Genomic DNA, 14,222 nt, shown 5'->3' on the forward strand with positions numbered 1-14,222 from the left:
TTCCATAAAGAGGGTCTAGTGGCTAGTTTAGTCCAAAGGTTTATGTGTAACAATTACAAACATACTAAGAAGCTTCTGACTCCTGGGTTTTGTTTTTAAATATATGAGAATAAGTAGGCAGTCAGCAGACTTAATAAGCCAAAATGTACTGACTTTAATACTGCTAGTTGGAGGGCCCCTGACCATTTCAGTATGTGAAAAGCAATTTCACGTCAATCACTTTCAATATAATATTGATCAGCATTGCAATCCCATGTGCTAAAAACACTGCACATACTTGCATTTTTCTATCAGCAGAAGTCTAAGCACTATGATAGGCAGTGGTGCAAATATGTTTGAAAAAAGGAATCTACAAATTGCATCACATGGAAAAATATCTAACCCATCTACCAATAACGTTAACACTAGTTTTAATATTCTTATTGTGGTATAAATAGCATACAGCATCACTGCCTAAACTAGGAGTTTGCAAATAAAATGAGCAGTGGATAAGCAAGGAATTTAATGTTACTGAGTAAATGTACAGTGGACTGCAGTAGCTATTGTAGAGTAAGATTTCTTCTGATAATCTGTGACCCCACCCTTACCACCAACATACACACACAAAGGCAAATACACATACCTCTACACAATGAAGTTTTGAGCCATTTCAGGTAATAGCTGTCCTTTCTAAAGAGACAGAGCCTTGCCTTTAATGCAATCATCCTAAAAGTATGCAAACTTGAGATCATCATGTGAAAAGTCTGTGAAAGAGAATAAATGAATCCATAATGAGAGAGGAAATGAGAGACAGAGAGATAAAGAGACAGAGAGACAGAGAGAGAGACCTGGTGGCACAGAGAATTCCAGGTCTATGTTAGTTTGAATTAACTTTGTGTCATTCACTGAAAAGGTCCTGAAGACTCTATTACTATATGTTGAAATCACATTTACTTTATGTAAAATGAAAGATATAGGATACTGAAATATCATCTGCTTATTAAAATGTTTTGTTTCAAAGAAGATAGGACAGCTTGTTTTAAAAAGAATAGAACACTATCCAACAGATCATCCAGCCAGATATAAGATAACTTTTCTTTTCTAATATTAACTTTTTGAAATTGTGGTTATTGAATACTTTCAGTTCCAGATGCCAGAAGCAACATTTTGTCTTCCCACACCCTGTGCCTTCCATTGGAATGATTATTTTTTGTTTTTTAATTAATTTATTTATTTTATTGATGTTTTAATAGTTTTTTTTTTTTTTTTTAAAGATTTATTTATTTATTTTCCCCCCAAAGCCCCAGTAGATAGTTGCATGTCACAGTTGCACAGCCCTCCAGCCGCCGCATGTGGGACGCGGCCTCAGCATGGCCGGAGAAGCGGTGCGTCAGTGCGCGCCCGGGATCCGAACCGGGGCCGCCAGCATCAGAGAGCGCGCACTTAACCACTAAGCCACGGGGCCGGCCCTTTAATAGTTTTTAACATTGTGAAATCTTGGGTTGTACATTTTTGTGGAATGATTCTTTTTTAATTTGAAAACTTTTATTGATGATTATAAAGACATGGAGAGAAAAGGTAGATATAAAGAGGTTTATTTTCTCAAGGAGTGCTCAGTCTATGTTAGGAAACATTACACAGCATTTCTGTGATTTGTTTCTGTGACTAAGAGCTTGATTAGTGTTGCAATATCTTTAGAATCACAGGAATGGGCATGTGTAACTGTTTGGGAAGGATGAAGAAGGGTTAGGGACAATCAAAAAGGACATTATATTTGTGCTGTGTCTTAAAATGTGAAGAGCTCTCCATAAAAATAACTACAAGATGGACAAAAACCATTGGATTAGCAAAAAAATTATGTGTTTTTAATACACAATGCCTGAAAAGCAGAGTAAGAGAGGATTAAATTATAAGATCTGGGTTTAATTTCTTATCAAAAACCATAGGCTGTAGCTGAAAGCAAAATTATTCCTTAGTCTCTTTTAAATGGCTACTTTTCTATTAGGACGACAATCAGTCTTTCGATGAGAAAGGGATATACTAGGATCACACTTAGTATATTTTACTGAATTCTGACCAGTTTAAAACATTCGTGTTCACATGTCAGTGGTGACTATCTGTAAAGAAAATTCAGTCCTTCTGGGGAGATATCCCAGTTATGAAAATACTGGTCAAACCAGGGGAAAACTTGATTGTTGTTACAATCAAATTGCAACCAGCAGTAAAATAGAGAGGTACGGTTAACTGCTAAGGCATCAGGGAAAAGATATCCATCTTGCCCTAGCTCTTTAAGTGTAAACTGCTTACCCATTCAAAGATCAAGCCACATGACACTGTATTTTCAGGGATTATGAAGAATTCCTCTTTTCTAAGCCCCAGAAACTTCCATTCCATGATCCTTGGTGTTTTTTCTCTGTGATTCCCCCTTACATTTACCCTGTGGTTTGTTCCCATTACACCCTCAGTGGTCTAGATCACTCGTCCAGGTTAGAAACACTTGACTTCAGCACTTCTAACCAGGATTTCGTTCTGATGTTTCTCTCTAGTTCACTGGGGACAAGAGGCAGTCTCTAAGTCATGTTTCAGTCCTCTGGCCATATTCTAGTTCAGTCTACTCCCTATCACCTGTCTTCTGTCAGTTACATGCACAACCAACCAATAAGAGAGCCATCGAATGGGGGACAAAATGGAGTCATTCCTCCTGCCACTCAGTATTTTCTCTTTCAGCTGCTTTTATACTGGGTTTTATACCTCAGAACAGGGAGTTGAAATGTGATATTTGTGTATTTTCAAGCATAGAAGTTCTGTGGAATAAGTGGGATTTACACAGAGTGATCATATTCCCCAGGATGCTTAGGACATTTGGTCCAACTCCACTATCAAAAAAATAAATGAAAAAAGAAAGCTCATGCAGACTGAAATGGGTCCAGGGTCAGTGGAGGTGGGTTTAGTCACTTCTAAGTTCCCTCAAAGTCCTTAATCTCATGCTTTGATGATTCTAAGTACAAAAGTAATAAGAGGTTATATTAAAAATTTTACCTAAGGAAGCTTTGACCTCCTTGTTTCTCAGACCATAGATGAGAGGATTTAACACGGGGATGACCACTGTGTAAAACACAGATACCACTTTGTCTTGGTCCATTGAGGAGCTGGAGCTGGGGCGCAGATACATGAACAGGATTGTGCCAAAGAAGATGGTGACCGTCATCAAGTGGGAAGCGCAGGTGGAAAAGGCTTTGTGCCTCCCCTCAGCAGAATGGACCCTCAAGATGGCAATGAGGATGTAGAGATAAGAAATGAGAAGAGTCAGGAGGCAGCTCAGTTCATTAAAACTGGCAAAAGCAAACATGACAATCTCATTGACATGTGTCAGAACAAGAGAGTTTCAGGAGGGGTAGAATGTCGCAGAAAAAGTGGTTGATGACATTTGAGTGGCAGAAAGACAGTTGGAAGGTGAAGCCAGTATGAATGGCAGCATTCATGAAGCCTGCAAGGTATGTGGCCAACACCAGGAGGACATTAAGATGGGGGGACATAGTGACTGTGTAAAGGAGAGGCTTGCAAATGGCCATGTAACGGTCATAGGCTATCACTGCCAACAGGAAGCCCTCAATGCCAGCAAAGGAACCAAAAAAGAAGACTTGCACGGCACATTCATTAAATGAAATGACTGGGTTCTCCACCCAGAAATTCACCGGCATAGTAGGGGTAACAACAGAAGAATAACAGAAGTCAACAAGGGACAGGTTACTGAGCAAAAACTACATTGGGGTGTGGAGACGTGAGTCAATCTTGATTAATAGGATCATGCCAAGATTTCCAAGCACAGTGATCGTATAGACAACTAAGAACACCATAAAGAGAAGGCACTGTAGCTCTGGATGATCCCTGAATCCCAGGAGAATAAATTCAGTCACTGTTGTGTGATTTCTCATACTTTTCTCTCAGAATGGATAGTTCATCTGCTAGGATAAGAAAGAAACCAAGGAAATAAATTGTACAAAAAAAATACCAGAAAAATCAAATAGTTCATTCTCTGCTATAGGTAAGATTACCTCTTAAGATGTCCTGAGGACATGTGTAATAAACATCTTTACTTTCTTATTATAGTAAAAAAATGACAAGATTCTGTAAGTAAACTCAGTAAACTATTTTATTTAAAAATTAATGTGTGTGTGTGTGTGTGTGTGTGTGTTTGTGAGGTCTTTGATGATCAACCCCTATTTGTCCATATTCTACCGTAACTCCCAACTTTTCTCCTCTCCTCCCTTGATCCTACTGCCTTCACCACTTATCATCCAATTTCCTTGCATTTGCCATGGTAATTAAAAATCTGATACAGTTGAATATATTTGCTGTATCCAATTCTGTTTTTCCTGTTTTCTCTTAAGCCATCTCTAATCAGGTTTTCACCCCATTACTCCATGGAAACTGCTCTCACCAAAGTCATCAGGGTCTTTATATTTTGGCAAATCCAGTGGTCAATTCTCTGTGCTTATCTTGTTGATCTATCAATAACATTTGACAGAGTTGATTGCTTACTATTCCTTGAAAGACTTTCTTCTCTTATCTTCCAAGACACTAGACTCTGAGTTTTCCTCCTACCATATGGGTTGCTCCCCCTCAGACATCTTTGCTTTTTCCTCCTCTCTCTCTGACATTTAAGGTTGGAGTAGATGAGAGTTCAGTCCTTGATCTTCTTCTCTTTTCTACCTACACTCTACTTTGGTGATCTTATTCAGTCACATGGCTTTAAATACCATCTATATATCTATAACTCTTGAATTAAGATCTCCAGCCCTGACCTGTCTTCCAAACCCCAGACTTATAATAAAACTGGTTACTCATATCTCCACAGGAATGTTAAATAGCAACTCAACATAACCCAAAACTAAATTCCTCGTGCCCTCTTTTGATTTACTGCAAACAAGTATTCCCTGTCTCAAGTCAGTGTCAAATCTATGCTTCCATTTGCTTAGATTAAATTAAATGAACAGATAAGTAAATATTGGAGAAATTAATATATTCTCTTTTTCACACACTCCGTAACCAGTTGATTAAATAATTATGTTGGCTTTTACCTTCAAAACATCTATATCAATAATCCAACTACCTCCTACAACCTTCATTCCTACCACCAAGGCCCCAGAGTCAACAACATCTCTCACCTAGATGACTGCAAAAGTCTTTCAACTGATCTTTCTATCTCAAAAATCAGCTAAAATCCTACCCTGCAAAATAACCACTTTTAAAAATTTGCAGCCATCTTATAGAGCTCTACTTTATGCGTATATATATACAAATACTTGCATTATATATGTAATAAACATATAAATTGACATAAATGAAATTATACTCTATGTGACACATATGATCTTATATATGTGTGTACGTATTTATGTATGTATATATATTTATGGATATGTATGTATGTACAGAAATGTACGTGTGTATATATGTATATATATATACAAACATAAACACACACACGATGAAGGCTGAAAATTGTGGTCATTTTCTCAATTTGTGCATATAAGAGCATAAAATTATTTTATCTAATGACCTTTAGAGGGCCTTAAATATGCCAAGTGTTTTGGCACTCTTTCTAAAATTACTTAAATTTGCCTGTTTTGCACACACACACATGCATATGTATATATACCTATAGATATACATATATACATACATTTCTGTATGTATGTATATGAGTATGTTGAATATTCTATAAAATTCTTGTCTGTTATTAGTGATCCTAAATCCCTGTCTTCTAAAAAAAATCCATGTTCATTTAGTTGGTAACACGAAATTCAGTGTTTCAGACATATTCCAATTGAGATGTTTAGTCTTAAGTACTTGAATGTTTTTTTGAGTTCCTCTGGGAAACTTTCTATATCTGAACACTTTGAGATAAATTAAATCATCTTACCTTTTGTCCTTAAAAAATACACTGGAAGTAGAGGTGTTTATTAGTTTAATTTTGTTTTATTTATTGGTTTTGGAGACATACAAGTTTTCTGTCTTACAATGTGCAATTTATAGCTTTGATGAAAATGGAAGTGTCATAAAGGATTCAGCTATGACAGAATTAAGGCATGGTTAATTAATTCCACAAAGAGTAGAAAACACTGCTTCTGAATCTGAGGCAGAGAGTCAGCCTTATTAAGGCTGTGATCATTCTCTTGAGAAAAAGTCTAAAGCTTGAAATGAGCTAATCCAAAATTAAAACATGCATTTATTTTTCACTGATAATTGCACTACATTCTCTCCAGTGAACCACTTATACCCTGGAGAGTAAATTAGGCATTTAGAGAAGTGCAGAAACTATTTCAAGGTCCTGAGACTCCATCGAGCATAACCTTGAATTAAATGGTACAGGATTGGTCAGATCCTGCCTCCAAATTTCAGAATTCCACTTAAAATATAATCCCTACTCGTTTCTACTAGAATACAGCTCTCATTGCATTCACTAGTTAATTCATTCAACAAATATTTAGTGAATTTGTTTTAGGGAGCAGACAGTATCCTTGGTACTGGCAGAGTAGACAACAAAATCAGTCTTGTCCATTCCTTCATGCAGCTTACAGTCTGGAGTTGGGGAGAAACAGTTCTTACAAAGTGATAAGATAAAGTCAAGTCTAAAACCTATTTATGAACTGTTTGATCTGCCACTTTCTCCAAATACCTTCCTGAATACAGTTTTTTCCCTCCTTTCATTTACTCACTCTGGTCCACAATACTTGTCTCCTTACTATTCCTTTAACAAACCAAGAAGAATCCTGCCTCAAGGATGTTGTATGTACTGTAAGTATAGCTGGAATGCTCTTCCATAGACACTCATATGATATTATCCCTACTCAGACTTTGCCCAAATGTTATTTCCACAGAGAGCTCTTCTCTGATGTCACCACTCCCTATTTTATTGCCTGATTTATTTTTCTTCAAAGCACCACTCATATCCATGTTAAACACGCACACACACACACATCTATGAATATATGTATGCACATTTGGTATAAACAATAAATTCTTCCTCACTCAAATATAAGTTACATGAGATCATTGTCAGTGTTCTTACCTGTTATATCTCCAGTACATGTTACAGAAATCCAGACATTTGTGACAACATGGATGGACATTGAGGGTGTTATGCAAAGTGAAATAAGTCAGAGGGAGACGGTCAAATACCGTATGATCTCCGCCATTAAGTAGTAGATAATAACAAACAAACACATAGAGACAGATCTTGGATTGGTGGTTACCAGAGGGGAAGGGAGGAGGGAGGAGGGCGAAAGGGATAATTCGGCACATGTGTGTGGTGATGGGTTGTAATTAGTATTTGGGTGGTGAACATTAATAGTATTTTTAACAGCTTTATTGAAGTATGCATATGCCCAAATTCGTCAAATTATATACATTAAATAAGTGCAGATTTTGTATATCAATGAACAGTTTTTGAATGAATTATGAGTAAATAAAGATATAAAGGGTGTCCATTTTCTTGGAAGTATTACACAAATTAAGGAAGTATAACACAAAATACCATTTAAAACTTAACATGGAAAAGGGCATTTTTAAGCCCAATGACATATAGATATGACGCTAAGATACAGACCCTGCTACGAGTACAAAAGTTGTCATTATTTTATAGGTGTATGAGTACAATAACTAAGTAAAGAAAGCTAAATTCTTAATCTGTTTATGTGTCCAAAAATCCCTAGACATCAGGTTGTCAATTGAATATACTAATCTGGAATTCAGGTGAGAGGTCAGGGCTGGAGCTAAGCATTTTGGAATCATTGCACTATTCTTAGATCACCTAAGAGGGGGGGTGCAGATGGAGAAGCAGTGCACCAATGAACCAATGTAAAGGATTAATTCTATGGCTCCAAGATTTGGAGACCAGGATGAGGATGAAGAGCCAGCAAAGTTATCTGTGAAGATGTGGCAGTGGAGCGAGAAGGAAAATCGGCAGATTGACGCGAGATAGAAACCTACAAAGGGGTTTTATTTTGGGTAGCTGAAGGAATTAACCATGGTAATCCTCCTGAAATAGCAAGCAAAAGTAACGTAGAAGAGCTACCTTTGCGTGCAGTAGTGTTCAAGTCTCATGTGTCCTTGGTTCAAGGAGGGGTGGTACAGAAATACAATCAGAACAGTTATGGGGCATGAGGAAGTAGAGACAATGACTAGAGATAGTTCTTCTGAAAAAATTAATTGTAAAGGGAGCAGAGAAATAAGTTGGTGACTGGATGGCACTTTCAGCCAAGGAAATTGTTAAGAAGAGTGATACCAGATGCTGTTTGTAAACAGATGAGACTATTCCACTAGAGTTTGAGAAACTGATGCTTAGGGAGAGTAGAGATATAATTTCTGAAGTAAAGTTCACGGAAAGCCCCAAAGTTGTGAAAGAACTGGTCTTAGGTAGAAGCAGGGATATATTATCCATTATGACAGGTGGGATGAAAAGTATATATATAAAGATTTAGAGGTGATAAGATGGGGATGGTGTTATCTAATTGTTTATATTTTGGAGGATGAAGTATGAGAAAAGATCAGTGACAGAGTGAAGTACTGGGGGATGTTCTCTAATTGCACTAAGCAGCCTAAGTGGAGGACAGAGAAAATAAACAATTAAGTTTAACTAAATTGGGATTTAATTAGATGAGTAGAATGGAGAGAAAGTAGAACCACGGAATTGAGAGTGATTGAGAATGAGTCATCATATGATGGGCCATGGAATCTCAGTTGGGCAATGAGTGAAATGTTGATGTGAGAGTAGTGATGAATAATGATAAAGGGCCATTTTTCTTAGATTGGTGAAACAAGAAGCAGGTAAGGCATGGATACTACAGTAGATGAGTCAAAATGAAAGAGAACATAAAGGAGGATGCCAGCCATGATACAGTCTTGAATGTCTTTGAGACAAACTGTGGTTAACAGGTAAAAGTGGAAGTTATAAGGAGATGGGAGGACAGTTCAGAGTGGACAGGATGAGTTAACCCCTCCTTTGTGGTCTCTAACAAATTTTTCAAGGGTGAGGAGGTCTCACTTGCAGCATGAAGGGCACTGGTGCTCTCCCTCATGGTCTGCAGTGGATAGTGGAATGGAAAGAAATAGGGAGTAAACATTTACCTGATTCCAAAACATTAGGCTTCCTTCAACATCCCGTCTCATCAAAAAAGGTTGTTTCCCCTCTGCTCCAACATTGACAGCCCCCCAATCCACTACAATGAGCAATAAATAGATAATTTAATTTGAGAAATGTTTATTGAAAACTACCTGAAAGATTATGAGAGGTAGAGATTAAAACGTTAAAGTACATGATTACTACCCTCAAAATATTCCAATTAATTCAAAAAGTCAGTAAACTATTGCTCTGTTAATTGCTGTGGTACCCATATTATTATAACACCTGATAAGACTCTTTCTTGTATCTTATTTGGTACCCTTGACATCCATGTGAGTGAAATAGTGTTATTATTTATAATGGATGCTGTGGTATACTACCCATATTTGCCTTTCAGGGTTGAAGTATTTACTCGGCTTCCAAGTGAATTGGCAACTGACACTTCACAGCTGAGTTCTGTTCTCGGAATGTCCCTGCTGAAAGATATTGCCATGCCCAAGATTACACCCCTTCCCGGTGGGTAATCCATATCCCAAACTGCTCATTGTGGAGGCACAAATACCTGGCCCTTTTTTCACACGTTAGGATATCTCCGAAGGCTCACCTCAGGTCCAGAGCTCCAAGTGGAATCAGTTGAGTACTGTGTTGCAATTTCATCACAATTCAACATTTTCTACCCAATTCCCTCACTCCCTTACAGGTATGGTTCCGGAAACACTCTCCAATAAACCTCCTGCATAAATATCAGTCTCAGAGTCTGTTTGCCCAGATCCCAATCAAAGACACCAACATATTATAATAAAACTAAGATTAAGAAAAGCTAAATACTAAAATTAAAACTTAAACCCAGATCAGCCAATTTCAACTATTTTGTTGCTTTATCAGATACTACCCTCCCCCACTGTGTTGATTCATCATATAGGCCTATTGACACACATTTAAGACACCAAGAGATTAAGAAGCAGACCTCATTTTAAACAATCTACTTTAACACAGAAAAAAAGCTTAAGCAATCAGACAATAAAATTAATATGAAAATATATTTTCTTCTACATAACAGGATGATGTGTAACACGCCTTTACAGTATGTGTTTCTGTAAGATCTTCTTTAGGGCCCCTTTCACATCCTTATTTTTCAAACTGTAGATGAGAGGATTTAGCAAAGGGATCACTACCGTATAAAAGACAGAGACAATCTTGTCCTGCTCCATTGAGTAGCTAGACGTAGGGCGCAAGTACATGAAGAGAATTGTCCCAAAGAATATAGTGATAGCCATGAGGTGAGAGGCACAAGTGGAGAAGGCTTTGTGCCTGCCCTCTAACGAAGGCATCCTCAAGATGGCAATGAGGATACACAGATAGGAAATGAGGACAATCATAACACAGCTGATCACTATAAAACTAGAGAAAGACATGATCACGATGCCATTGATGTGGGTGTCAGAGCAAGAGAGTTTGAGCAGAGGTGGGGTGTCACAGTAAAATTGGTTGATCCTATCAGAGCCACAAAATGATAATCTGCAAGTCATTCCTGTGTGTATGGCTGCATTTCTAAAGCCTGCTAGGAATTAAGTAGTGACTAGCAAGGAGCAAATTCTCCCAGACATGAGCACTGGGCATAGCAGAGGATTGCAAATGGCTGCATTGCGGTCATATGCCATCGTGGCCAACAGGAAGCACTCAGTCCCCAGGAAGGAGCCAAAGAAGTAGAAGTGGGCAGCACATCCACTGAAAGAAATGGCCTTATTCTCAGCCACAAGGTTCACCAGCATCTTAGGAGTGACGGACGAAGAGCAAGAGGCATCAACAAAGGAGAGGCTCCTGAGAAAGAAGAACATGGGAGTGTGGAGATAGGGATCAATCTTAATTAACACAATCATCCCCAAATTACCCACCATGGTTGCCACATAGATTAACAGAAACAATCCAAAGAGGACAACTTGGAGATCTGAATTGTCTGAGAGTCCTAAGAGGAAAAATTCTCTCCCTTCTGTTTGATTCCTGCCTTGGACTTCTTTCATATATTCGATCATTTGAGCTGCAATAAGAGAGAAGACAGAACATGGCGTTTGGTCACATGAATACATGACAGAGCTATAAACATCTTTTTACTGACATACATGCATACAAATTCTAACAGAAGAGTGCAACGTGAAAAACATAGTAAAACGTGTATTGGACTTGTCAAATCAAAAGACTGTGCCTGAGATCTAGGTGTGCTATCTACTAACTAATGACCTTGAAATAAGTGCTTCATACCCATTAACTAAGACCAAGCTCGCGTTAGCCGTTTGTCGAATAATTACAGGATCTTATTTCTATGATGTATTTCTCTTCTTTATTGGTGATAAATAAATTAATTGATTTATTAACATGCCTTCTAGACACAACTTCTGGAGCAAGAAGGTGAAGTGAATTCAGACCACTGACTATTCCTCCGCAGTACTAATGGAATGTATAAAAACTATTGAAAGTTAGCAAAATTAATCAACAGTGTCCAACAAGAAGAAAATAATTGAATTTCCTGGGGGAGAGGAGAACTTGAAAAACTGACGACCAAGGAGAGAGACAGAGGATGGTCCCATGCAGCTAGCATGGCTCCAACCTTGCCCTAATTCCCAGCATCTGCATCTACAGGAAAAAAAAAGTGTCAGTTAAGTATCAAGAATTTTGAATAACTCCCTCCAATATTTAGAGAATCCGATTGTAAGAATAAGTAGACATTCCAGATGAAAGTAATAGAACAAGCCACGGCAGTGGAAACCCCTACTTAACACTCTGATTCACAGGATCACAACAGAACCAGAAAACACCAGCAGCAGCACATGGAATATTCCAGCCACCATACTGAATTGGAGGAATAATTTACCACCAGGTCATCTAAGTGGGAATAAGAGTCACCCCTTGCAATGTGTAATGAAGCTGAATACAGGGCCAAAAAAAAAAAAAAAAGAAAAGAAAAGGAAAAATAAAATTCAAAATAGATGCCCAGCCTACGTCTTCCAAAGAAAAGTTTAAGCAACAGCTCCAGTGGAATTCTCCCCTTTCACTCCAATCCCCTATCCCTTCCTTGACTTCAGATTATCGAGCAATAGATAAAACTGTACTAGGCTACCTGTCAAATCATAGCTCAGACAAAGTGTTAAATCCTTTATCACTCACTGGAGAAATTTATTTGATACTGTATAAAATTAAAACATAGGACCAAAGTAACACAATGGCTGTGCTAACATTGGAGAGAATAGATCTACTGAGCACAACTGGGGAGAAGAGCGGGCAGGAACTGGTTCCGTTCTCACAGACACTGCCGTACACAGAAGTGCCTATCCATGCTCTGCTCCATCTAGTTTCCGTTGGAATAGGGGCTCAACATCCCAACCAATAATAAAACCTGGGTTTTTTATACAGTATTATAATGCTTCAAAGTGTTATTGCACCTATTATCTTATCTGAGCCTCACCACAAATCAGTGAAGGAGATAAGCAGATATTATCCCAAGAGTATTAATAAGATCATCTTTTGTTAGACGAAGTCAGTGAAGTATAGGGCTTTCTCAGATAATTGGTGGTGAATCCTGAGCAGGAACATAGGTCTCTTGATGCAAAATTATTTGCATGCAATATGCATTATTGCATTTGCATGCAATAATGCATGCATGCATTATTTCCTCAACACTACATCAACTCTCTCCCTGTTTCACTGGACAAATATACAGCCTAGGTCCTCTTCCTTGGAATAATCTTGCTGTTTGAGCCTCAAAAGAACAGCATCTCCAGAAAGGAAGTAAAAATAAGGAATGGATCTTTTTCTCCCATCCTCAACCACAAAGTTTCCCTAAGAGTATTATTTTATCAGAAATAGTGAAAAAAATAAAATGCCACAGACATTTTTTTGTGTGTGTGCTAGACACACAAAGAAAGGTAATGATGAGTAAAAGTAACAAGTACTAAAATATGTTGAGCATTTCCTATGCTCTACAAGCACTGTGCTAAGTATTTTTTCCTGCAGTGTTTTATTTAAATCCTATGAGATAGACAACATTTTAATCCTCTTTTTGCACATAAAAGGTACAAAAGATTTGTGACTCTTTCTCAGAATCACAGAGTTAGCCTAATAGAGTCTAATTTATACCCAGCCAATGCAACTCTTAGTCTCTTAACACTTGAGGTAATTTAGAATGACTTTCTCAGTAACAGATGTGAGCACTAATACACAGAGCAGTTGATACTGTAATTCTCAGAGCTTCATTAATGTGCTAGAATACATTTAGTTACATTAAAAAATCTCCTTAAGAGAAAATATAATTACAATTACTAAAAATTTCTTTTGTAGAATTCATGTTCATTAGTTTGCACTATTAGCAAAATACCATTTGTTTTACATCTGGTGCTGTGAATTGCATGTTTTCTCCTCCCCTCTACTTTGTCAAATATATTTCTCTGCTTCTCTGCAGGAATACCCTTACTCCTGGTGAGATTTTGCAGTCAATCCTCTAGTCCAGAGACTCTTGATCTGGGTTTTTAATTTCTAGGAGTTTGTGAAAATAATAATGAGATTTCCTGAAAAATCTGGTGTTTAAAAAGGCCTGAAAATCACATTATTTATTGCTGCCTTTATTTCTCCTAATGATTTACAAATCTTATAATAATAAAAAACAACAGAGTATTTATTTATCATACTTTCTAGCCATTCAGTGTTCTCAGAACTTTGGGCCTATGGGTGATTGGAGAAATTAACAAGATTGCGAATTATTTTTTAGGTCAGTAAGTTACATGGGCAAAACCCTTTATAGCTTTTTCTTACCTTTCTTAACTGCTTGACTTCTATTTGATCCCTTTGCTTGTTCCTGTCCAGTGCCTAAAATCAGCAAAAAAGAAACAAAGTAAATAAAGCCTTCTTCTTAGAGGAGGAACTCACTCTAATTCTCCCAGGTTAAGCAGGAGGCACAGTTGGAATGGACTTTAGACACCATCCGTTAACAGAGATGGGAAAACTGAAACCCTTTACACCTTCCCTGTGGTAGGAGAGTTACTCTGCATTCAGCAGAGTAACTTTCTTTTACTTTTCCTTAAAGATAAGTATCCCAATTTGTTAAATCAGAGTAAAATAACATTTC

The 14,222-nt window shown here is 37.6% G+C and overlaps 2 pseudogenes; both read right to left on the minus strand.

Moving 5' to 3' along the window:
• Positions 1 to 2,977: 2,977 nt before the first annotated feature.
• Positions 2,978 to 3,914, minus strand: LOC131402038 (olfactory receptor 5AP2-like; annotated as a pseudogene).
• Positions 3,915 to 10,177: 6,263 nt separating this feature from the next.
• Positions 10,178 to 11,139, minus strand: LOC131402036 (olfactory receptor 5AP2-like; annotated as a pseudogene).
• Between the last annotated feature and the right edge of the window lie 3,083 nt (positions 11,140 to 14,222).

The sequence above is a fragment of the Diceros bicornis genome, assembly GCF_020826845.1.
Source record: "Diceros bicornis minor isolate mBicDic1 chromosome 3 unlocalized genomic scaffold, mDicBic1.mat.cur SUPER_3_unloc_1, whole genome shotgun sequence".
Classification (NCBI taxonomy): Eukaryota; Metazoa; Chordata; class Mammalia; order Perissodactyla; family Rhinocerotidae; genus Diceros; species Diceros bicornis.